At 43.3% G+C, this 26875-nt stretch overlaps 1 long non-coding RNA gene across 1 annotated transcript in view; it reads right to left on the minus strand.

Annotated features, from left to right (window-relative positions):
* The window catches only part of LOC307175406, a 59432-nt gene extending 37652 nt beyond the window's left edge, over nt 1-21780 (minus strand). Inside the window, exons 1-2 of the long non-coding RNA XR_013824329.1 lie at nt 21645-21780; nt 20565-20663 (exon numbers count right to left, since the gene is read on the minus strand). This is a non-coding gene — a long non-coding RNA (uncharacterized lncRNA). The remainder of the gene's footprint in view (nt 1-20564; nt 20664-21644) is intronic.
* Between the last annotated feature and the right edge of the window lie 5095 nt (nt 21781-26875).

A 26875-nucleotide genomic window follows, 5' to 3' on the forward strand; every position in this document is an offset into this window, starting at 1 on the left:
AGAGTGATGCCAGCCCCTCACCAGCGGCTGACTGGGGATTGGGTATGAGCCCAGTTGTGGCCAGTGAGAGATGAAGGGAGGTCTGATGCAGGGATTCCTCTCTTCATCTGTATCTTGTGAGGTCTGACTGTGATGCCTAAAACCCCTCCTGCTGCCATCTTGCTACCCAGCTTGAGGGTGAAGTCAACACACAAAGGAGAGCAGAGCATGGAGGTGGAAAGAACCTGGCTCTTCACCGATATCACTGAGTCCTTGAAGCAAAACAACCTGAAGTGGGCCCTACGAGTGGATTTCCTGCATTGTGAGGGAATATATTTTCCCATTGTCTGAGTCACAGTTTCTGTTACTTGCAGCTAAAAGCATCCTAACTGACACAGCTGATTTAAAAAGTTGAGATTACAAAAAGCCTTGAATCAGGCCACAGTGAGGGATGAGGAATCCAGCCACTTATCATCAAGCGATTAGACATCATTAACAGAGGAGTGACCTTCTAACTTGTGTTTGGGACAAATGGCTGTTGGTGCCCAGAAGATTAAACTGGGACTGGGGAGAGCCTGGATTGTTGAACGATAGAGGGCTACCACACCAGACCAGGAGAGGGATTATGAAGGTCTGAACGAAAGCAAAAGGGTGGCTTGGGGTGGGGAGAAAAAATAAAAAGGAGGGACCAGACTCAGGTGCCATCAGGACCCTAAAGGCACATAAGGATGCGAATTTGGAGGTGACTACAGGAGTTTTTAAATATTAAAGAGCTGATTGCTATAATCCCAAGAATTACGCATCTTAAATATCTTTCGATGCCCACACCTGTATTAAAGGGGTGCCTCAAGTCTCCTTCCCCTCCATCTTCAGCTAGGCTGGAGCCTGTGTTTAGAGTATGTCAGAAGAAATAGTGTTTGAAATCAACACAGATGTGAAGCGTAAGATTAATACCCAGAAAAGCTTCAGAGTCCATAACCTTCCCTCAGAGTCCATAACCTTCCCTTTTTTCTTCTTTTCTCTTGGAAAACGTACAAAAACGTGTCCCAGCTTAACCATCTGGAGGTATACCAGGCCATTTCCTCTTCTTTTTGTTCTCTTGTTTTCCATCAAGGGACAACCCAAGCAGCATACTTGGCAATGACATTAGCACTTCAGCAGCAGTGACACCAATGTCACGTTTCAATTAAAAACAAAAACTTCAGAGTCTTGCCCCAGGTCAGAGATCCCTTTCTCAAGTGAAAAAGGCATCATAGCCATGGAAATGGGGCTGTGAAAAGGAGACCCAGTGCTTCCATATTCCAAACGGCACCTGGCTTTTGGCTCTCCATGGGTATGAAGATACCGGGAGCTGCTGAGGAATGATTCAGTCCTAAAACGGTCAAGTGAAGAGTGATCAACACCACCACGGTTTGAAGTATGAAGGAGATCTGTGGCCAACCTGCACGTGGAGCATCATAAAAGATGGACGATGAAAGATTTCTGCTTGGGAAGCAGCGAAGGGTTGGCCTCCTCCTTCAGTATGACTCCCATTCAGCCCCTGTATTTCTATACGTTAATATATTACAGTTTGCGATTTTTCAGGTTATATTTCACAGATGACATTTTTAATCTGCCTCAAAAATGTAAACATAGCAAGGGTGTTCTGCAGACACACTGCCTGGAGCAACTGTCAGATGGAAAATTCAGTGGAAAGTTTAGCCGGTCTCCAGTTTAACCAAGTTGAGGAATGCTGCAAAAACAGGTGTTGTCTGACACAAGTAATAATTATCTTTCACCTTGATGGATGTTAGTTTAATCTCTTCCTTACATGGTAGTTTGGTCTCAGCTGACTGAATTTAGTGCCAAAAAAGCAGATGAGGGTGAGTGTGGCTGGTCTGTGACACTACGGACAAGACAAAGCTTTGGGGGGCAGTTTTGATGGACTCTGCATACGGGGATTTCATCGTTTCTCCTGTTTGTCCAATAAATATTTGAATCTAGATGGATATCGTGGTACAAATGTACTAACATTTTCATTAATGTTTTTAAAAGAGTTTCATTGAGAGGATGATTCAATGCAATGACTTTAACAGAAAAGAGAAAATGAGTTACTAGAACGTTCTCCTAAGACGTTAATAGACCCTACATGTTAATGTCCCAGGATAAATTACTCAGCTGGAGGAACTGCAGTGTTAGCTGGGGGAAAACAGAAGAAATACCTTGCACTGCTGATCATAAGTAGCCTTATTCAAAATCTTTCAAACTGGAGAGCTTATAATTTGAGATATTACTCATTATCCACAGTGCCAGAGAGGCCTGTCGGTACTAAGGATGAAGCAGCATCGTCACTACGTAACACTGGCTTTTCAGTCTTCTGGCAGCATTTAAAAATTTTGTAGTTTGTTTTAGCAATGACAGGCAACTGAATCATCTTCAGAACAAGGCCTATGAGGATGAACATATTCAATTCATGGGCTATTTAAGTTCCTCCCATAAAAGTCAGTAGAGTACAATGAGGTATCATCTCACACCAGTCAGAATGGCCATCATCAAAGAATCTAGAAACAATAAATGCTGGAGAGGGTGTGGAGAAAAGGGAATTCTCTTGCACTGCTGGTGGGAATGTGAATTGGTACAGCCACTATGGAGAACAGTATGGAGGTTCCTTAAAAAACTACAAATAGAACTACCATATGACCCAGCAATCCCACTACTGGGCATATACCCTGAGAAAACCATAATTCAAAAAGAGTCATGTACCACAATGTTCACTGCAGCTCTATTTACAATAGCCCGGAGATGGAAACAACCTAAGTGACCATCACTGGATGAATGGATAAAGAAGATGTGGCACATATATACAATGGAATATTACTCAGCCATAAAAAGAAACGAAATTGAGCTATTTGTAATGAGGTGGATGGACCTAGAGTCTGTCATACAGAGTGAAGTAAGTCAGAAAGAGAAAGACAAATACCGTAGGCTAACACATATATATGGAATTTAAGAAAAAAAAATGTCATGAAGAACCTAGGGGTAAGACAGGAATAAAGACACAGACCTACTAGAGAATGGACTTGAGGATATGGGGAGGGGGAAGGGTAAGCTGTGACAAAGCGAGAGAGAGGCATGGACATATATACACTACCAAACGTAAAATAGGTAGCTAGTGGGAAGCAGCCGCATGGCACAGGGAGATCAGCTCGGTGCTCTGTGACCACCTAGAGGGGTGGGATAGGGAGGGTGGGAGGGAGGGAGACGCAAGAGGGAAGAGATATGGGAACATATGTATATGTATAACTGACTCACTTTGTTATAAAGCAGAAACTAACACACCATTGTAAAGCAATTATACTCCAATAAAGATGTAAAAAAATAAAAAAGAATCAACTATCAAAAAAAAAAAGTCAGTAGAGTGCAGTAAGTACGGCTGGGATCCCAGAGTGCCTGGCTCTTGGCTCCTTCACCCACCAGTTGGGTGGCCTCTGAGCAACGCACTTATCGTCTTTAAGTCTCACTTTCCTTATCTGTAAAATTAGGATATTGCTTACTTCCCAGGACTTCATATTAGTTTTGGCAAATATTACATGACCCCGTGGGGGATAAAATGATGACTAAGAGACACACGTGTCATCTCTTACAGAACTTAAGGAACAACTTAAAGAACTTACAACTCGATAAGGGAAGCAGAGGTCTGTGCATTATTGCAGAATGGATGGGATAATGACCAAGGGTAACATGTAAATAAAGAACTCTGGGAGCCAGAGTTGAAAACTGAGTGGGATCTCAGCAGGAAGAGGGTTGCAGAGGTGGAGGGAGATGAGCTGCTGCAATGGAGAAGCGAAGAGAGTAATTTCCCTGCTGATAGAACAACGTGAAGAAATCCAAGCAAGGTTTGTCCTGACATACACCCCTGTCCCAAAGGCCAGACGTGGGCGATAGTCAGAGCTTTTCGAAATACTGTTCCCATGACCCCAGATCAACAAGAGAACAGAGCCATCAGTTTGACATGGACAGATCAACCACCAGCTTTATACGAACCGGTGCCCTCCTCTGGGCCCAGGACCACAGGCCAAGGGGACCTAAGAGCAGATCCTGCGGGCACTACTCAGGGGCCATCTTAACCCTTCAGTGAGTACAATGGTCACATTTAAAGCCATTCGCCAAACTGCCCACTCTTTTCCCAGGACTTTACTCCCAACTATTCCCTCCAGAATTTCACCTGGGAGACTGCTCTCCAACAATAAGGCTAACATTTACTGAGGTCCTACTGTGTGCCTGGCACTGTTATCAGCTCACCACCATCTAGGAGACAGGTGCTTTATAGAGAGGTAGAAACACACGACACGAGTCCAGTGAGAATAAGTGTAGCCCAGCACCTGTCAGTCAAGGCTGCACTGCCTCACCACCCTGCGATGCTTTGGTTGCTGTTGTCCTGACCCCCACAGGGTGCTGCCTGGGCTACCACCAGGCTCCTCCTGCCCGCCTACCTGCCAGGATCTTCTCCCGTTCCCTGGAGTTCCCATAGCAGAGGTGTTGGGCTCGAAGCGACAGTTCTTATCTTAGCACCCAGCCCTTTTCTAGAGCATCCTTTGGGGAGAGGGTCGGGGAGGGAGTGGGCACAGGAAATGGGGTCAATGCATACCTAGACATCTCTGATTGCTCTTAATCTGTCTTTGCCAAACTTCTTTAGTCCAGGTGACTTTCTCTCCTGGGATTCTGTGGTCCTCCCTCAAGCCGAACCCTTTAGGAGACCCCCCGCCCAGGCTATCAGACAGAACTTAACAGGTTCAAACTGAAACTGTGAGCCAAGTTCAAGTCTCCTGTCCAAGTCCCAAGTATAAGATGAGGTTGGGCCTCTGGTTAAGTGTTCCTCAATGGTCCACGAAAGAAAAGAAGTTTCTACAACATTCTATGTGCCCAGAGCATACAGAAGCCCTCTGACCCCAGACACCCTATTCCATGTGGAAATAGCCACAGGCCTGTAATTCTGAGGTCTCCCTAGAGGCCTGGGTCTGTGCTGACAGAAGACAAAGGAAGCCCTGCCTCACTCTATAGCCCAGCGTACACCTCCCTCCCTCACCTACCCATGCACATACAGGACGCAGCTCTTGCTCTAAAGCCAGGGGGAAACGGCCTGATATGATCCGGAATTATTAACGCATAAACGATGTTTGCTGATAAGTGCACAACGACGATATTAGAACTTTAGTGTTCTGAATATAACAGCATCTACCACTTGGGGGGCATTTCTCATGCCAATAGTTCAGAGAGTCTAACCCATTTAGTTCTCCCAGTAACAATGATAAGTGGGTATTATTATTCTATCCATTTTCTCAATCAGAAAATTAGGGTTGAGAGGGGAAAAAATCGCTCGCTCAGAGTTGCACAACCAACAAGTGGCAGAGCCAGAATTGAAACACATGCAGTCTAACCCAGAGCTGAGCTCTTGTTCTGCAAGCTCTAGATTCTTTCCTTCACAGGCGTGAAATTTAATGACGTGGGTGTGTTAATGAGCTTCAGATCTTGTTTGTAAATTCAGGAACATGAATCCCAGCGTAAGAACTAAATTTTTCATTTGTGTTTTCCTGGGAAAAGCTTTCTTATCCACTCACCCCACATGAGTGATCCTATGTGGTTTCTTTTGTTTTGTTTTGTTTTTTAAGAAGATGTTGGGGGTAGGAGTTTATTTATTTATTTTTGCAGTGTTGGGTCTTCGTTTCTGTGCAAGGGCTTTCTCTAGTTGTGGCAAGTGGGGGCCACTCTTCATCGCGGTGCGCGGGCCTCTCACTATCACGGCCTCTCCTGTTGCGGAGCACAGGCTCTAGATGCGCAGGCTCAGTAGTTGTGGCTCACGGGCCTAGTTGCTCCGCGGCATGTGGGATCCTCCCAGACCAGGGCTTGAACCTGTGTCCCCTGCATTAGCGGGCAGATTCTCAACCACTGAGCCACCAGGGAAGCCCCTCCTATGTGCTTTTCCTCCCTATTCTGCACCCTCCAGCTCCCATGGCTCTGTTGACCTTGCACAGCACCCCTCTCAGGCATCCTTCCTTCTGGGTCACCCGGCACCAGGGAGCGATCTAGAAGATTCACACTCCTGCAGTCCTCCTCATCTTTGGTGATGAACAGTGAAGGGCTCCTAATTCCTTTTTATTATTTAATACATTTTATAAATTCAAGTTCTCTTTATTGTCTCAGTCCCATTTGCTGGTCCCTTTTCCTCCTCCACCCCTAACTGGGTGGGCGTCTCTTGTCTGTTTCATTCCCAGGTTCAGCCCTGAGACATCTATCCTTCCCTAAGCCAGAGGTTCCAAGCCATAAGGCCAAGAGCTGGCAGAACCTGAAGAAGGGCCCAGGGCTATCTAACTGCAAAGCTCCAGCCAACAAAGAAGGTATCTTCTCCACCAGAAATGTCCCAGGAAAGATGGTTCTGCTATCCCTTGATGGGGTCAGGAGACGCTTTGGGCCCACAGCAGTCCCCTCAGCCTCTCGGTGGGAAGGAGGCAGTCAGCAGGGCTAGGAATGGTGACAGTGAGGGGCTGCATTTCAGAACTCTCTGCTCAGGTCAGCAGCCAACCTGCAGACCCAAAATCCAGACGTAGAAGTTCAAAGAGCTTCACAGGCCTAACCCATGTCAGCTCAACCAAAGCCACAGAACCAGAGGGATGCTAACACACAGCTGGAGTAAAGTGATACTTTGGGGGAATCAAAGACTCCGGAAGGACCAATGTGATCAGACCTTAGTGAGGTGCTGTCCCAAGTCAGACAGTAGGACTGTATCCCATCCTGATGATGGTGACTGAAGGGAGACTGAAGGTCCTTCCCTTGCTTCCCCTCTGGTCTCTTTTGTCCTTTCACCCTCATGAACACCTGGGTCTTTTCTAACACTCTGGTCCTCCCTCTGGGTCTTGGTTCCATTCGAAGGGGTAGAGCAGATTCTTGAGGTCCTCCAGACCCCTAGGGGGCACCAGAGCTTTCATGCTCTCCAGAGTAAACATCTACACTACAGACAAATGCATATATTGGTAATATTGGCCATAATCCCAATACATTGTTCTCCTTACAAAGTCTCCTTTTCTACACTGGAAAGAGTGGAAGGGAAATTCACTCATCACTCTAGTAACTACTTAAGTGTCTTAACCCTTCCAGAAAAGGTGCCTGACACACAGTGATCACTCATACATTGTGAACACTTATACTTTAAATTTCTACCTTTAAAGCTCCCAGAACCTAAGGGGTGACAACAAAGCAAGCACTCTGAATGCCCGTCTATACATCTACACTGGGAACTCATGTAGTGCGTGAACCACATTGTGACAAGCCTAGCAGAAAGCCCCAGAAATAAAGGTAGTAGATTTTCAAGAAAATGGCAAGGCTCATCAGTAATCTGCAGACCTAATGGGCCTTTCCCCTTCATGACCTCTTCCAGCTCACGGTGAAAACTGGATTCCTAAGGATTTAACTCCAGGGCCAAACTCAGGTAGGTCAGATGCAGGGAGCTCTCCTTCCAGGAAGGCTCTTTCAGTCTTGGTTATAATCCAAGGACAGATGATATAGTCAGAACTATAACCCCAAAACCTATGGTCAGGCCCAAAACCAAAAAGTCAAGGATAGGAAAGGAGGAAGAGGAACACAGACTAAATCCAACAAAGCTAGACTAGAACAGTGAGAATTTAAACGTATGTGTGCATATTCACACATACATATAAACACACACACACTTTTTTTTAAGAACAGGAAATGAGTGAATCCCAGTATTCTGAAAGTTCACTTTGACAACCCTAAGAAACAGACAGGAATGAAAATTGACCACAGGTGATTGCAATGAATTTTTTGCAACTCAACATTTAGTTGACTTAAACATAAATCTTTTGAATGCTTACTACACTCCCTTGCTATGGCCGGTGATACAAAAATGGAAATAACATCGCTGCCCTTGAAAATCTTACAACCCAATAAGCTATCACTTCCATTTCTCTGACTTCCATTTGCAATCATTTGACCATCTTAAATGTTATACAGCCCTAGAACAAGAAATTTGGAATCACAGTCAGTCTTCATTACTGATAAACCAGCCATGGAAAGTTAAAGCTAATAGCAATCATTTAGCAAACACTTACTGGGCACCAGCCCCTATGCTAAGTGCTCTACCATGCATCATGCCCTTAGCATACAACAACCACATGAAGTAGGCACTGCTATGACTCAGCTTTATACATGAGGGAACAGAGGGTGAGAGAGGCTAAAGAATTAGCCTAAGGTCATGCAGCTAGTAAACGGTAGAGCTGACATCTGAACCAGGATCCATCTGACACCAGAGCAGCAGATTCTTAACCTCTAAACTGCATTACCTCCCAGGGTGTCACAGTGGCTATTGGGGCATCTCACAAGTCATGTCTTATTCGACTCCAGGATGTTAGCCCCAAAAATGGAATGAAGAAATGCACATTGAAGGAAGTATTCAAATGTCAGAAAGGATTGTGGTTCCAACCAATTGATTAAGAAAGAGTCCAGGGGACTTCCCTGGTGGAGCAGTGGTTAAGAATCTGCCTGCCAATGCAGGGGACACAGGTTCGAGTCCTGGTCCGGGAAGATCCCACATGCCGTGGGGCAACTAAGCCTGTGCACCACAGCTATTGAGCCCGCGTGCCACAACTACTGAAGCCCGCATGCCTAGAGCCTGTGCTCCACAACAAGAGCAGCCACCACAATGAGAAGCCCGCGCACCGCAACTAAGAGTAGCCCCAACTCGCCGCAACTAGAGAAAGCCCATGCGCAGCAACAAACACCCAATGCAGCCAAAAATAAATAAATAAATTTATATTTTTTTAAAAGAGGGGCTTCCCTGGTGGCGCAGTGGTTGAGAGTCCACCTGCCGATGCAGGGGACACGGGTTCGAGCCCTGTCCAGGAAGATCCCACATGCCATGGAGCAACTAAGCCCATGCACAACTACTGAGCCTGCACTCTACAGCCTGCAAGCCACAACTACTGAAGCCCACGTACCTAGAGCCTGTGCTCCACAATAGGAGAAGCTACCACAATGAGAAGCACACGCACTGTAACGAAGAGTAGCCCCCTCTAGAGAAAGCCCGTGCACAGCAACAAAGACCCAACGCAGCCAAAAATAAATAAATACAATAAATTTTTTTTTAAGTCTAAAAACAACAAAATCCAAAGTTGCTTGTTGTTGTAGTCATGGTGCTAGGCCAATGGCACTAGCTCACTGATTTACTCAAAGATGTAAGAGGTCATGAAGGGGAAAGGCCCATTAGGTCTGCAGATTACTGATGAGCCTTGCCATTTTCTTGAGAACTGTCAGAACAGTTCTCTGAACCATTAGCCATCAAGCACAGACCCGTTCTGAGACCCAGGAATGTTGCTGCCAGTTTTCCAGCTTGTAATGCTGGGCCATACATATCCCAAAAGTGCCTGGAAAATCTTGTCACAGGTATTTGGCACTGGTGAGATGCTCATGGCCCATTCAACCCCTCAGATCTGATTACAACAGTGCTGGCAGAAACAGCTACCTTTGATAGTAATATGAAGGATTTTTTTAATCCTAAGAAAGTTGAATAGAAGTATCATTCAAATACAAATTAATTAGAAAAATCCATTTATGAAACCAAGTGTTTGCAATTGTCTGTGGGTCATTGTCCAAGAAGACTCAGTGCAGCAGAGCAGCTCCAAAACCATTTCCTGAGATGTGTGTAAAGAATTCTTTTTCTTATACACGTACACAGCAGGTGGGAACTAAGATTTTTTTATGTTAATTTAAAATGCCAAGTTTGATTCTACAACACATGCTTCACTCAAAGACAATCATTCTGAAAAACAGAGCCGCCAATAATTGGACCCTTCCACAGTCTGGCACCTTTCTTTCCCCTTGGGAAGCAGCTGGCTCCTAGAAATGCAGACAGCGCGTCCCCAGACACAGGGAGTCGTCACCAGGCTCTAATAACTGCTTGTCTTGCCAGGAAGACGGGCAAGCCAGGGCAAGCCCATGGCCTGCAGCATCTGTGTCCTATTCACTCTCCTCAATAAGCAAACTTTCTTCTCACCTCAGAGTGGGTCAGAGATCAGGCAGAACCATTTCATAGGCTTGGACCTAGCAAAGGTCCATCTGGGATGCCACCCTCCATGTATGGAGCATAAGAGGTTTTCATTGCAAGAGAACCCTTCACCCCAGCCTACCCACATTTCCCGTAGCCCTTGGGTGTCCAAACCTACCCTCACACACACCCCTCCTAGGCAAAAAACTCCCCACTCAGCATCAACTACTCACTTCACGCACAGGCTGTTTCAAACGGGTCTGTCCAGGAATCTCACTGTTATGATGGGAACTGGAAGGAAGTCTAAAACCTAACTCTGAAGTCATGAAAAATTGCCCTTGACAGTTTTTGAATGAGCAGAGTTGGCTTTGGGAGCAGAGTTGGAGCCATTTGTTCATCAGACAACGAGCTATGGGTTTTTTTTCCTTGGGTGTCAAGATGTTTGTTTTGCTTATTGTCATTGTTTACTTTTGTTGGCTTCTACACTCAAATTGGATTTAGTTTCACAAAAGCAGGCTCCCCAGCTTCAAGATATTTTAAGATTTTTATGATTTCATTGCTAAATGCAGCCTTTCATGAATGACTCTGGCCCCCTAGTGGCTGGGTAATAGTAGCCGATGTGATAGTAACTGCCGTTTAAGGAATGAGAGCTGAAGACAAAACTTCGCAGGTTCCATCTCTAAGGAGGAAGAGTGGTAGGCTCACAGGAATGACTGCCCACCTTTGCCAGTGTAAGCCAGGCTGTAGAAACATCCATCCTGGCTAAACAGATCCACACGGACTTCTTGGCATTGTGGATTAAGAGTGATTTTTTTGTTGTTGTTACTTAGGACATTGTGGAAATCCCTTTTCTAACCCATTTTCTTAAAGAAAAAGGTTCTTGAAGGCAAGGACCGTGTCTCCTGAGTGCTTAACACTCAGTACTGGGAACTCCCATTCTACAGAAGAGGAAACTAAGACTCAGAGCTAGTCTAACAGGTAGTGTGTGTGGCAGTGTCAGGACTCAAACACATGTCAGTGGCCAGTTCTCACTGACTTCCCTCCAGGGGTCATGGTCCCAAGAGTAAAGGCTCTGAGCTCAGCCAATCCTACCCAGGTCCCATGGGCTCTGTAACAGTGTTTCCTGTTCCATTATTCTCTTCCTCACCATCCACAAACCCTCTCACCTATATGTGGAAGTATGTAGCTCAGGGTCAGGATGGGAGGTAGGGAGAGGGGGAAGAGAGAGATTTATAAGCAGTTGAGGCTCTGTTTCTGTATACAGACAGAGATGTGTGTACATTACCCATTTACTGAGTACTTACTAGCTAAAGGGCATCCTGGGACTTGGCATAGAGAAGATGTTCGATTAATGTTCAGTGAACAAAAGTCTAAATGAATTCACAAGCAAATTTTTAAAACTAATAATGAGTTTTTGCATTCATGTCTTTGAGGAAAGTCCCAGGCATTGCTAACCAGCTCTGTGACCCTGAATGAAACAGTCTCTCTGACTACCAATCCACTGATCTGCAAATGAGAAGCTAGCCTAAAGGAGATTTTTGGCCCTCCCCATCCAAGCATTATGGGAATAACGCTTGTTTGTGAATCTTCAACAGGAGGGGCCGCCCTCTGTTAGAAGAGCTCCTCCATTCCTTAGCAGCCCTGAGAGCTCAGTAAATACATGTTGAATGTAAGCTTTGTAAGCTGGCGAGACTGCAGAGTTGGCCAAAAGAGTCAAGTTTCCTAGAAAGTGAGTTTCCATTAAGTGATTTACATTTTTCTCCTGGTTTCCATGGTCAGAAATTAATTTTGCTTGGGCTAGTGAGAAATAACAGCTGAAAGGTATAATCAAAGCACACTCAGAATGTGATAAGAGAAAAGCACACAGATTTCCACTTCCTCAATACAATGGCTTAGGTATCCTGAAATAGCATGGGTACAAATAAAGTTTAAAAGTCTAGACACAAGAGAAAAAGCTCTCTTTAAATAGATTAGCTTCCAAGAAAATAAGAGTACTTTACCTCCCTGAGGCCAAGATTGAAGCAGGAGACCAGAGCTAAGCGACTATTGCCACCACTGCCTATGCTGGGGCCACCTATGTATCTTCAAGCATCTCAACTAGGGTGAAGAGCCAGACCACCCTGCAAAAAGCCACAACTCAAGTAGGCTATGCCCTGGGAAAAAGGTGACCTGGAAGAAAACCCACCCAGCAGCGGCAGACAACAAAGAAAATGGTCAGTGTCAGCCCTGGCTCTGGGTGGAGTTAATAGTAACAAAAATAACAATAAAATTTCCCTGAGATTTTGTAACCACAAACTTGGCCACACACAGACGTTTGGGGGCACAAATGGTTGTACCTACAATGCCCACAAAAAGAGTGAGGAAACTTTTATTTCAAAATAAGATTTTCAGCAAATGAGTTCACAATCAAAAAATACATAAAACAAAGGAAGCAAGCCACCAAGAGTGAAAGTCAGCAGAAACAACTAATAACGGAAGATGATTCATAAAGACTTTAGGTATTAGAATTACTGCATACAACATAAAATAAGAATGGTTAAGATGTTTTTCAGAAATAAAACAATCAAAACCAAATAAAAAACAGATCTGAAAATGAACCTACTATAACTTCTAGAAATTAAAATATAAAAATTTAAATTTAAAATTCAATGGAAGGGTTAAACCACAGGGAAAACAATAACAACTAAAGAAACCAAATAGATCTGAAGAAATTAAACAGAAAACAACACAGAAAGAAGACCAAAAAAATATGAAAGAGAGGGTAAGTAAGCACGAGGATAGTAAGAAGGTCCTGTAGACACCTAATTGATATCCCAGAAGGAAATAAAGATAATGTTGAGAATTTTCCCAAACTAATATGATTCCAATCTGTTTATTCAGGAATTCCAATGAATTTGAAGCAGGATACATCCTAGACAAGGAAGTTAACAGTAGCCAGAAAGCAAAGATGGAATCCTTCAAAGGAATGAAAATTAAACTGACAGAAGACTTCTCAACAACAAAGATAGAAGTCAATAGATAGTGGAATAAAATCTTCAAGTGCTGAGAGAAAAGAACTTTCAACCTAAAAGTATGTACTTAGAGAAACTCAAGAATGAGAGTAAAGATAGTTTTAGACAAATAAAAATTGACAAAATTTACTGACAGATTCTCACTAAAAGTGCTTAAAGGATAGATCTCAAAAAAGAAAATTACCCCCAGAGGAATATCTGAGATGCAAGCAGGGGGATGAAGCACATCCCCCTATGGGTATGGGTATGAGTAACTCTATATGATTCTTTTTTATTTTATTGGAGTAAAATTGCTTTACAATGTTGTGTTAGTTTCTGCTGTATAGTGAAGTGAATCAGCTATATGTATACCTATATCCCCTCCCTGTTGGACCTCCCTCCCACCCCACACCCCATCCCACCCATCTAGGTCATCACAGAGCACTGAGCTGAGCTCCTGTGCTATACAACAGGTTCCCGCTATCTATTTTACACATGGTAGTGTATTTATGTCAAACCTAATCTCCCAATTCGTCCCACCCTCCCCATCCCCCAGTGTCCACATGTTCGTTCTCTACGTCTTCGTCTCTATTCCTGCCCTACAAATAGGTTCATCTGTACCATTTTTCTAGATTCCACATATATGAGTTAATATATAGTATTTGTTTTTCTCTTTCTGGCTTACTTCACTCTGTATGACAGACTCTAGGTCCATCCCCATCTCTACAAATGACCCAATTTCATTCCTTCTTATGGCTGAGTAATATTCCATTGTTTGTATGTACCACATCTTCTTTATCCATTCATCTATCGTTGGACATTTAGGTTGTTTCCATGTCCTGGCTATTGTAAATAGTGCTGCAATGAACACTGGGGTACATGTGTCCTTTTGAATTATGTTTTTCTCAGGGTATATGCCCAGCAGTGGGATTTCTGGGAGATATGGTAGTTCTATTTGTAGTTTTTTAAGGAACCTCCATACTGTTCTCCATAGTGGCTGTATCAATTTACATTCCCACCAACAGTGCAAAAGGGTTCCCTTTTCTCCACACCCTCTTCAGCATTTATTGTTTGTAGATTTTTTGATGATGGTCCTTCTGACCAGTGTGAGGTGATTCTATGTAAATCACCATGAATAATGTTAACAAGAAGCACTTCAGTTTCTAAAAAACGTAGCAATGCTCTGCTTTAAAATTTCTCTGAATTATATTCTTTTTTTCCATCCAGGTTTATTGAAATATAATTGACATACAGCACTGGATACATTTAAGGTATATAGAATAATGATTTGACTTACATACATCATGCAACGATTATCACAATAGGTTTAGTGAACAACCATCATCTCATATAGATACAACAATGAAGAGATAGAAAAAAATTTTTTTTCCCTTGTGATGAGCACTCTTAGGGAATTATATTCACTCAAGAGAAACGCAGCTTTTGCAAATATTTTTACTTCTCTCTACTTCTTCCCTCAAGCCTCCCTGCCTTCACTTTCTCCACCTTTGGGTACAGTTAAAAGCTAAACTGGCCAAATCTCACCTAAAGATGGAAGGAGTCAGCAGATTATCAAATGCCATAAAAAGATCAACAGGAACATCTTTGGTGCCCTGAGTAAGAGTACTTTTCGTGGACTGTGGAGGCTGGAAGTGAGACTGGGTAATGAGCGAGGGAGAGGTCGGTAGTGAGTGAGACGTGACATGTGGGGTCAGTTCACTAGAGGATGAGGACGAGGGGCACAAGGACAAACACAGAGGTCAAAGGGTACCTTGTGTGCCTGCAAAGACCTCATATAAGCCTCCACTTGAAGCCCAGAATAAACGGGACTCATGTAAAAGAAATTCAAACTTCAGGAACACATGAATTGGTTGTAATTCCAAAGAATTAGTACCCTTCCCTTTTAAGATTTATTTCTTCAAGGTCTGTTTCAAACTTATATTTATTGAGTGCTGACTCCACACCAGTCATAGAGTGCTTTACATACATTATTGTGTAATCTTCAAATAACCCTTATGAGAGGATTACCATTTTTATTCTCAGAGGGAAACCAGAAACTCAAAACAATTGAGTAATTTGCCGAAGGTCACGGAGCTAGGAGGGGATCAGTCAGTACTTGAACCCAAGTCAGTCTGACTTCAAAGCTCATGCTCTAATCACTACATTTTTTTGCTTCTATTAACTCTTCCTATTATAGGGCCCTATTTGTGTTTTTTAATGTGTAGCCCACCATATGATAGTAAAGCAACTGTGTGTGTATACACTTATATTGCCATATGTATATTTTATATACTATGTTAATAACATTATATCTGTATAGATTATATAATTTATATTATTTAATACAAAGCAATGACTTGAAGACTTTCAGGAACCCTGTGACCCACTATTTAATAACACTGTATGTCTTATTCATCTTTGACTTCCTTGTATTTAGCACACAGCAAGTACTCAATAAATGTTGGTTGAATGTAGTTCTATGACTTTCTCAATAGACTGTATGTAAACACTTGCATGCTTTTGCGTGAAGATTGTTTAGAGACCTTAGAGTATGTCAGTAGGTAAGGACTGAAAAAACAACTTTTCAAAACATGGTTCAAAAGCACTGGTGAAGTCAAGAGAAATGGATTCCACTTCCAGTTCTGACATGAGCAGCTTAGCTATTTCACTTCTCTAATGTGGTATAAATGCAGTGGTATAAATGTATAACAAGAGTAAAACATGGCCCTAATTTGTATCACGTGCCCATTTCCATGGTGTAAATACTCCCACCCTAGCTGATTTCTAGAAGGCACACAGTAGCCCATTATTTTCTAATATTTCCACTACACACATACAATAGACACAAATAACCTCAAAAATTTCATAATAGTAAAACATAGTAAAATAATTAGGGAGTGATAAGTTTTGAGTCTTTATAATTTTTGCTTACTTAATATATAATTTATTTAACTACAGTTTAGTTATGTTTATGTACTTTTATTTTTTTTAATGGCTGTGTTTAACAACCAGATTAAAATTTCCTGGAAATGTAACAATTTACTCTCACAAACAGGCCTAGACCTCATTTGGCACATCTATAAAATGTTGTGAGTTATCCTAAGGAAACAATGAAGGATCTGTGCAAAGATTAAACTACAAGAGTATTTATCACATTATTATTTATAAAATCAATAATCAAAAATTAAGCCTCTGTTAATAGATAGTTAAAAAGAACAACAGTAACATTCTTTGAACACTCAGTGTGCCTGGCACTGAGAACTTGGCACGGAAGTCACTCACTTGCTAGCCTCTGGCAAACAGATTCACTGATTGACCTCTGATCATCGTCCTGTAAGATGTCCTGCCTGCTACGAGCTGAACATCCAGCCCAGTTGGCCTCTCTCTAGAAGACTCCTGCATCCTGTTCCTATGACTGAGCTCTGTGCTTTTCAAAAGTAAAGCGTCCTTGTCCCCAAGCCTGTTATGCCCACTGTACTTGTTAAGAGTGTGGCTATAATTAATATGTATAGCAAAGAAACAAGAGTCATAAGAGAGAGTTACTGTTTCTTTGAATCTCATTTCACTACTTTGAAAAGATCCCTCAAGACAAAAAAGCTTTCAAATTATGTGTGAGAAATACAGCTCAGAAAGATGGAGGAAATCACAAACATACCAGACTGTGTCCTCAGGGTACGCCCGTATACTGAAAAAAGTTATCTGTTGTCTATCTGAAATCTGCGTTCACTGAGTGTTCTGTATTTCACTGGCCACTCTATTGGTGAGCCCCTCCACATGCTCCTTCTAAGACCCCCAAACAGCAGCTTTACTCATAAGGAGTTTTATCCTTTCAGTAACCTTTGTGTCCCAACAGACCTCTGCCAACAGAAAGAAAAGCTTTCACCTCCTCTAGAACAAGGTTGGGCCTCTTCTAGCCTGCAGTGAGGGGCTTCCCTAAAAGGTGGCCTGAGCAGAGGTCCCTACGAAGCCCATGATGCTCTTAAGTGCGTGGGGACGTGAAAAGGCCCTGTTTTCAGGGCGAGACCCAGAAGTCAGCCTTCACTCACTTGACAGTTTGGCCCAGGACTAGCCTAGGTCTTAACTAGGGCTGGGAAGTCAACCGAAACTGCCCACGGAACTCCCTCCTGCTCTCTCGGGCCATTTTTCTTTATTGAGCAGTTCATCTCATACTTCCAAATCCCTTGGACATCCCCACTCCTGGATTGAACAACCTGTCTTTAGTTGCAAATGAAGTCATGTATATCCTTCAAATGAGTCTGAATCCCAGTTACAGGAAAAGGCCCCACCAGTCAATTCTGCCCCGGAACGAGAGGTGAGACATTGTCTGAAGGTGCTAGAGCATTGCACAGAACACACGTGTGTGAACTCTCCCCTTGTCTCCGGCACCATCTACTTGGATGATGCGTTGTGACCTGCCCATGAAAGGTGGGGTTGCTGCTGCAGTGAGGAAATTGCCTACGATTATGGGGAAATGTGAAAGGATGGGAGTGCCTCTTTGTAGCGCCTCACCCGAGGTAATAGCTGTCATGAAGATGACCCCAATTTTGCCTCTTCTCACTTGGGAAGGAGGGAGGAATCTCACTTCCCAAGCTTTTGAAGGGATATCCTTGGTGCTAGTTTTGGATGTAGGGGATTTCTCATTTTCAGGAAAACCCATAGGTTTATGCAGGGCATGAAGGCCCAAAGCTGGAAGCCACATCTCGGAATTTGGTGATTTGGAGTTTAACAATGATGTTATTCCATAGCGGAAAACCTGGAAAGGGTCTGAATGTCTGTAAAAGGACTGCTAAAATAAATGAGGTGCCTCATGGATAAAACTGTTGCCATTAAATGTGACACTGAAGACTAGTTAATGATGTGAAAGACAGCTGATACAGAATTAGGTGAAAAGTTGCAAAACATGTGCAGTCATAATCCACCCAAAGGCGGACAGTGGTAATCTCTGAACGGTAGAATTATCAATTATTTTCTTCTTTTTCATGATACTCATTTGCTTTTTAAAAAATCATTCACTTTTCAAAATCAATGAATATGAACTGCTTTTGTAAAAAGAAGTTCATCTACACAAATCTTTAAGCACGTCAGAACCTAGAATAGTGCTTTTAATTCAGGTGAAAACCAAGGAACCAAAGACCCATTTAAAACCAAACCACAGCAAGAAAATTCAGCAAGTCTTCAAACCATTCTCTACACAATAGAAATTGAAACTTACAGATTTATAGATTCTCCACGAAGCCAATCAAGTATGTGTGAGCTACAAAGATCCCAGGGATGACACAGTGAACCATTATCATTTCCAGAACTCTTCCTTACTCTATGCCAGGCATCAGGCTAAGCACTGGATTAGCTCATTCAATCTTTCAACAATCCTGTGAAGTAGATACTACCAATCATTATCTCCAGTTTTCAGGTGAGAAAACTGAAAGTTGGAGATGTAAAGGGATATGCCTAAGGACCCATGGCTAGCAAACAGACAGCCCTGACCTCTGTCCCTGCATAGATGCAAATCCTTTCATTTGATTTTTCCAAGTACCACACCCTATGGACGTTGCCAACAAATAATGTCTCTCAGCCATATTAGGCCAGGGTCCTCACTTAACTGTCAAAATCAAGATCTTTTCTCTTTTTTAATTATCAGCAGAGAAAAACCCTGAGGTCACAAAGAATCTGTGTACTTTCTTCAAGCAGTTACTGGAGGAAAAAAGCTAACCCAAGTCTACAGTCCTGTGCACCAGAACACCAGCAAGCATAGAAAAAAGGTACAGTTTGGTCAACCAGCTGGTTATTTGTAGACTAACCAGTTGGCTGACTCAACAGGATTTTTTTTTTTTTTTGCGGTACGCGGGCCTCTCACTGTTGTGGCCTTTCCCGTTGCGGAGCACAGGCTACGGACGCGCAGGCTCAGTGGCCATGGCTCACGGGCCTAGCTGCTCCGCGGCATGTGGGATCTTCCCGGACCAGGGCACGAACCCGTGTCCTCTGCATCGGTGCATTGGCAGACGGACTCTCAACCACTGCACCACCAGGGAAGCCCTCAACAGGATTTTTTTTTTAATGTTTTAATTGATTGCTTGACTTACATTCCCCACTTCTACTCTCTCCTCCCATTCCTGCCCCCTCCCTCCCATACAGGGAGGAAGAAAATCAAGTTGGGTATATAACAAAAAACACTGCACAACTGGGCAGAGAACCCAGGCTAGCAACCAGGTGTTTCCCTACATTTTAAACAACCTTTTGATGTCGGCTTTGTTTTTTGTGTGTTGTTTTTTCTCCCCCCCGAACTGATACTCTGTAGTGTTCAATTAAGTCAAGGCTGTTTGGATATCCTGTCCTTGAAAAATACAGCAACGTAGAAATATACTGGCCCCACCCCTCCTGGGGTCTCTGAGCTCCCCTCCCCATTACCTAGACAGAAGTACTGCAATCTTGACCTCTCCATCTGAAGGTATTTGCCACTAAGACTATCCAACACCCTCCTTATGAGACTTAAACTCCTGAAACACCCCAGCCCAGGTCTCACGAGCAACATGGCAGTGAGGTCTATTCAGAAAGAGCATAAACAAGCTGAAGGTATGAGGAAGCTGCTGCCTTCCCCACGCAGGCCTCCTTCGAGTTAATCAGGGGAAGGGTGTGTTTCAGAAGTCCAGCTTAAAGGGAGTGAGAAAACCTGAGGCTTCATTCCATAATTCTTATTCGCTGCTGAAGCCGTGAGGCCAGGATGTGTGTTTAAAGCCTCCTTAATTCAAAGACCTGTTATCTTTACTTGACCTTATTTCCTGTCATTGGAGAGAATCAAGCGGCTTCTATTCCCCCTAATAGCCATATAGTATAACTCTTGCTGGGAACAACCGCTGTGTGTACCTTCCTTTGTGGCAGGCCGCAATCCTGGGAAGTAATATGTCTGTTTTGAAAAGAGTCATTTACAGCCTGCTGTTTGACCTAAGGGATCCAGGAGCCCACCCTTTTCTGGCCTCACACACTGTATTTCCTTCCTGGGTTTTTTCGCAGGTTTAATGCAGCACAGGTGGCGGTGCGTTTCCAAACCAGGTGTCGGAGGCTAAAGACATTCGCTAAAATATTTGGCTCGGATTTTTCTTTCTGGCTTGGGATTTAACACTGTGAACTGCGGAGACATGGTGATGGCCTGACTTGATTTTTTAAATACATTTTTTACTGGCCTTTACATAGTTTTTCCTCCCTGCAGTTTTAACACTCCCTAGAGATGCTATAAATTCCCTGCAGTTTCCCTACCAACACCTCTCAACGTAGTGATGCCGCACACACAAACTGACCGCTCTCCAGCTGACTGGGTGTAGGGCTGGGCCTGCAAATACCTGATGGGGTCACAGAAGGGCTGGCCACGGAGGAGAAACGCCTGGGCAGGTGTGTGGCTAGAGACGGAGCGGGTCATTATGCCTGTCACATTACCCAGTGGTCCTCCTACACGTATCACCAAAGGGCATCCAAAGTCCAGACTTTAACAATGGTTGGTGGGAGACCAAGCCAGGGACGGCACAGGTTTCTATAGGCATGCCAATAATAGAATTTAAAAAAATACTCACACTTCTCGAGCGTGGACCGTGTTCCAGCACTGCGCTCGATAAACAATGTCTCGCTTCATCCTCACAATAAACTTCTGAGGTAGGTGCTGTTGTTAGTCTCTGTTAAGACATAAGGAAACAGATTCAGGTTAATTTGCCCAAAGTCACACAGCTAATGAATGGTAGAGGTGGGTTTAAACCCAGCTGATTCAAACCTCACAGTCTTTAAACACTGACTAAGCCACAGCATCCCGGGGGGTGTGTGTCTGTGCGCCCAAACTATGTAAGGCAGGATATCTAAACATGTCAAAGGTGGGCAAGTTGTTGCAGATGGTCACTGACACGGCAACACGGTCGACTCCTCACTTGGCCTAATTACATCAGAGGTCCTATTACTAATACTCTATTAAACCCTTTTCCATCGAGACAAACCTACTCTAGACAGTTTCTGGTGGCTGACAATGACTTTTTGATGGAAAATACTGGAATGGGTTCTACACCCTTTTCTCACTAGCTTGGCTAACTCATTTAGCTTCTCCGAGGGGTATAGTTGGGGTGACCATCTGTTCGAGTTTGCCCAGAACAGTACCATCTACATCTATGGCCCCATTGTAACTATGAATGGGGCCCCCTATTACTGTAAAGTATTCCAGTCTGGATCATAAGTTATATGGTCACTTCAAGTACAGCGTTCCTCTCTTGAGGTTATTCCCGTTCTTTTAATAGCAGCACCTAGATGTCTGAAAAATTGAAGCTGTGGGTTAAATCCTTTTCACCTGCCTTCACTAATCAAGGTTGTCTTAAGGCTTGCACGTCCTCCAAGCAGCACGTAGCCTTGGAGGTTTTGCCCGAGCTATTTTCCTGGAACTTGGGGTCAGCTGCGTCTAGTTCATGCTGAGCCGGTTAAGACTGGATGGGGCCACCGACCCCCGAACTGGGCTTACATGAGTGTCGCATGCCCTTTCCATATCAGAGCCGAAAACGCCACCCTCAGAAGGTGCCGAGACCTGTAGCCTAGTTATGCCTGCGCAGAATGACGATTACCGCACCTTTTCCCCACACTCTCCGTGCCTCAGACCGCCCTGCTTCTTTATTCCTTACCTCAGAAATACTCCAGCCCCTTGGCTTCATGGAGGAGTATTTGAGATTTGGTCTCCCGTCTGCTTGCATGGCTGCCTTGCAAATAACGCCTCTCTTTGCTGCAAAACTCTCAGCATTTTGGCTTGCTGTGCATCGCGCAAAACGAACCTGGTTCCGGTAACAGCATCTTCCTGCCCTATATGGCTTAGGTAGCCCAAGCTGGCCAATTATCGTTCTGCATCCCCCCGGGCCATGGCGATTGGTTCAAAGCTGAGCATGTGGCCCACACCTGGCCAATAAGGGTGGACAGGCGGAACTTCCATACAAACTATCAAGGACGAGGCCCTCTCTTTCCAGGGAGGTTGCTCAGCTGCTGGTAGGATGTCAATTTAGAGTTGTTGGCCGGCTACATCATGAGGGACACCTGCCAGATAAGGAAGCCACACAGAATATACAAGCACTGAGAAGTGGAAAGAACCAGCATTCTGATGATATGGGCTTAAACCCCTGCACTGAAGCCAGACCCATGCGAGGACCTTCTAGTTAAATGTAACAATGATTTCCCTGTTATGCACAGGCTAGTTTGACTTGGGTTCTGTCCCTTGCAGCTGAAGGGGGGCTGCCTGAGAAAGAGGGGTCAGATTAGACCATTTCAGCTCTGACACTTCATGCTTCCATTGATAAATTCACACACGTGCACGTACGTACACACACACACACACACACACACACACACACACACACAGAATAACATGCATAGAGCTCCAACCCCAATGAGGAAACCCAGGCATTACCCACCCAGGTCTTTCACGTTTGGTAATACTTAGAAGAACATCAAACAGTACCTAATCCAGTGTTTTTCTGCCTTCTCCATGGAGACCTAGGTTCTAAGGACATGTCTCAGTGGCCATCCCGGGTAGGGGGAAGGGAATAACAGGGATAGAGCCTGAGATGGGACCGGGCTCAACAGCCGTCCCCTGCTTCACTCAGGGAAGCTCCACTCTTACCTGCTTTATGTATTAGGAATCAGCTTGAGAGTTCATGTAGGGGACAAAAAGGATTCCATTGCTCTAAGAAGATTGGAAAAACACGTACTTGGTCCAAACCCATCATTTTAATGATGAAGACTCCAGAATCCAGACATAGCTCACTCCCCGCCAAGCCCCCTCCACTCTCCCACTGACACCCCCATCACCACCACGTGGTCACACATAGTTGATATGACAGGAAAGACTTGAACCCTGCCTGGTTCTCCGATGTCACAGTGGCTTTCTTAGTATAATAAAAAGCCTTTGACTTCACAGTTATGAAGACAAATAGAGTTATATTTATAGCATAAGCAATGCATATTTATATAGTATGTAAGTATAATAGAAATAAAATATCCTGCTTGCTTCGTGTCTGTGTCCCTCACTAGGTCCTTAGCCCCATGTGGGAGGGAACTAGGTGGATGGGAACCCAGCACCTAAAATACAGTAGGAGCTCAAGAAAATTTTGTTAAAAAAAAAAGAGAAAAATAACCAATTTATAGATGCTAAACAGCACCATAGGGATGAAATCCTCAAAATCCAGGTTGCAAAAAATTCTGCAGGACAAACATTAGTTTCTTCAACAAATAAATCTCAAGTGGGAAAAAAAAACCAGTGGAGAAGGAATCTACTGATTAAGAGAGCTCTGAGTAATATACGAAACAGATGTGATATGTGGATCTGATTTGAACCAGCCAAATGTTAAATTTATGGGATAATCAGGAAAATTTCAAAGACCATATGAATGTTGGTTAACATTATTATTGTTTTCGTTTAGGTGTAACAGTGACATTGACTGTCCCTTGCTTTGAGTGTCCTTTGCCAAACACTCCCTTGGTTGTGTTTAAATAAGAGTCCCTATCTTTTAGAAATATACATGGAAATAGTTACAGCCAAGATGACATAATGAGGCTTCCCTTGGTGGCTCAGTGGTTAAGAATCCGCCTGCCAATGCAGGGGGCACGGGTTTGAGCCCTGGCCCAGGAAGATCCCACATGCCGCGGAACAACCAAGCCCGTGAGCCACAACTACTGAGCCTGCGCGTCTAGAGCCCACGCTCCGCAACAAGAGAAGCCACCGCAATGAGAAGCCCACACACAGCAATGAAGAGTAGCCCCCGCTCGCCACAACTAGAGAAAACCCGCGTGCAGCAATGAAGACGCAATGCAGCCAAAAATAAGCAAATAAATTAATTAATTTAAAAAAATAGATGACACAATGACAGGAATTTTGTGCAAATAATCTGGGGGTGGGAGGGGAGGTTGGGGTAGAGATGGAAGAAGAATGGCCTCAAGTTGGTCATTGCTGAAGCTGGGAAAAGCCTATATGGGGGATTCTTGGTACTGTTTTGCTATTTTTGTGTATATCTGAGGTTTTCTATAATAAAAATTTATTTTTATTATAAATAATAAAATATTATTATTAGGGATGCTGAGGGATGGGAGAGAGAGAAAGAAAGAGAAAGGAAAATAAGGAAGATCCTAGCCTTTGCAGTCAAACCTGGATTCAGATCTTGGCTCTTCCACTTACCAGCTGTGAGACTTAAGATACTACTTGTCATCAGTTCCCTTAACTGTGATGGAACTAAAAATAGCACCTGTCGCCTAGCATGGGTTGTAAGAATCAAATAAAATCATATATGTAACGTGTGTCTAATAAATTGTATGTAATAAATGGCACCAGCAATTAAGACCAAATATAAAACATGCTGCCCTCGTTATCCAAGTATAATTGGTGTTTTTAAAATTACACTTTGGGAATTCCCTGGTGGTCCAGTGGTTAGGACTCTGCACTCTCACTGCCGAGGGCTGGGGTTCAATCCCTGGTCAGAACCTGCAAGCCATATGGCATGGCCAAAAAATAAATAAAAATAAAAATTACACTTTAATAACAATATAACTAAAGTTAGAGTACTTATTATGTACCCAGCACAGTTATAGATGTTTTACATGTAAAAATTCATTTAATTCTCACACTTAAAGTGAATCCTCTTTAAACAAGATTAAAAAGTTTGCGGTAAATAGTGACATAATAGTGACAAAAATGGATGGACCTTTTTCTTTGAAAAATGAAACTAAGTAAAAATAAGTTTATTTTATCTTATATTAAACCACATTAGGAAAATAGTAGTAAACGTGCCCTAATTCTTAGACCAAACAACAGATAAATGTTTTTAGGATTTCTTTGGTGCAATTTTTTCTGACAACGTTACATGATAGCACAACAGTAATATTCTTCACATTTTATTTTTCAGCACAGTCATAAAAATAGTAATTCTCACAAAAATATTAGTGGACTTCATCCATTTTCTGAAGCCTTCCTTAATATTTCACATTCAAATCATTCTCTGTTGAAGCATCCTGTTGATTTTCTCTCCTTCAATTGTTAAGTGGACTAATCCTGCCAAATCCACATTTGTTAACAGCTTTGTCTGAAACCATAGGAATTCTCCAACATCACCCTTCAGAATGCTTCATGAAATCCTGCATCTTTGCAAGGTTTTTTAATGTGCTGTTAGCTTGGATAGATGTTGATGTTACGTAGGGTGAAGGTATTCAAAGGGCATTGATTGTATAAATTGTTAGTTATTAGGGAATTCTGCTTCCCTGTGCTACCTGCCAATTGTTGAGACTAGAATACTGTATCTCAGATGATCTTGTATAAAGTGAAAGTCTCATGTAAATCGTATATAGCCCCAAACTCCTGAAAAGCATTATTAGAACTGACATTTCAGTATTCCAGCCTAAAAGGTTTTTGGCCTAATTATCTTGACAATTCCCCCAAATCTCCATTTCTCTTTGATTTTATGGATGTAGATTAAACCACCTCCTCTTAAATCCATTCAGATGGACAAAGCTGGGAAGAGCAGCAGGGCCCACCAAAGGCAAGATTAAAAAGCTAAACATGGGGACTTCCCTGGTGGCACAGTGGTTAAGAATCCGCCTGCCAATACGGGGGACACAGGTTCGAGCCCTGGTCCGGGAAGATCCCACATGCCGCGGAGCAGCTAAGCCTGTGCGCCACAACTACTGAGGCTTGTGCTCTAGAGCCCGCAAGCCACAACTACTGAGCCCACACGCCACAACTACTGAAGCCCATGCACCTAGAGCCCGTGCTCCGCAACAAGAGAAGCCACCTCAATGAGAAGCCCGTGCACTGCAACCAAGAGTAGCCCCCGCTCGCCACAACTAGAGAAAGCTGCCGTGCAGCAGTGAAGACCCAACGCAGCCAAAAATAAATAAATTTATTTATTTTAAAAAATAAGTTTAAGATGAACTTTGGCCTTTCGTGACTTAGTGTTAACCAGAATTCAACCTCCTGCTGCTTAACCAGAGAATTCCTTTCAATTCAATTCATGCAAATAAATATTTCAGCTCTAACATACAAAGTAAAATGGGGAATGACACCACAGGGAGTAAGATATTGCTGTATTTCAGCCTTACCACCAAATGTAAACATAATCTCCATTGATTATTTGAATAATGTCACGATGTAACAAATCTCAGCAGTATCTGACAGAGATCAGAGGGAAAGTCCATAAATATAACATGAGAGGTTTTACTTCCTGAACCACATAAAACCTTGCAAAGATAAACCATTCACAGCCAACTGAATTTCTATTCATAAATGTGACCATCTGCCTTTCCCAATGTTGACCAAGCTAGCCCCAGCACATGGGAATCACATTTGGAGCATGTTAAAAATAGATTTTTTAGATATATCCCACAGACATGCTAATCAGTAGTTCTAGGAGTAGAGCCCAGGAATTGATCTATTTTAACAAATATCCCAAGAATCCTTCAGTTCACATAAGTTTAAAAAACACTGACTTAGTCAAGTTGGGACGTTAAGCGTGAGGATGGTTAAACGATAAACACAGTGCCTCCAGCTGACCTCTGGAATCAACGTGGAAAGTAAACCGAAATAGGCTTTGGCCGCAGGCAGATGTGGGATTGGAACTTGGCTTTCCCCCTTCCTGCCTCCAAGCCCTTGAAGAGGTAATTAACATTTGTAAGTTTCTTTTTCCTGGTGTGTAAAATGGGTATAACATCAACCCATAAGAGAATGAAATAAGGTAAGTAAATGAGAGAACTCAGCATGCTATTTGACATATAGTAAGTGTGCAGTAACTATTAAATCACTTCACCTTGTATATTGCTGGAAAACGGGTCCAATGAACAATAATATGGGCCAATACAAGCTACAAGTGCGGCACTCTTTATA

This window comes from Stenella coeruleoalba (genome assembly GCF_951394435.1).
Source record: "Stenella coeruleoalba genome assembly, chromosome: 16".
Taxonomy (NCBI): domain Eukaryota; kingdom Metazoa; phylum Chordata; class Mammalia; order Artiodactyla; family Delphinidae; genus Stenella; species Stenella coeruleoalba.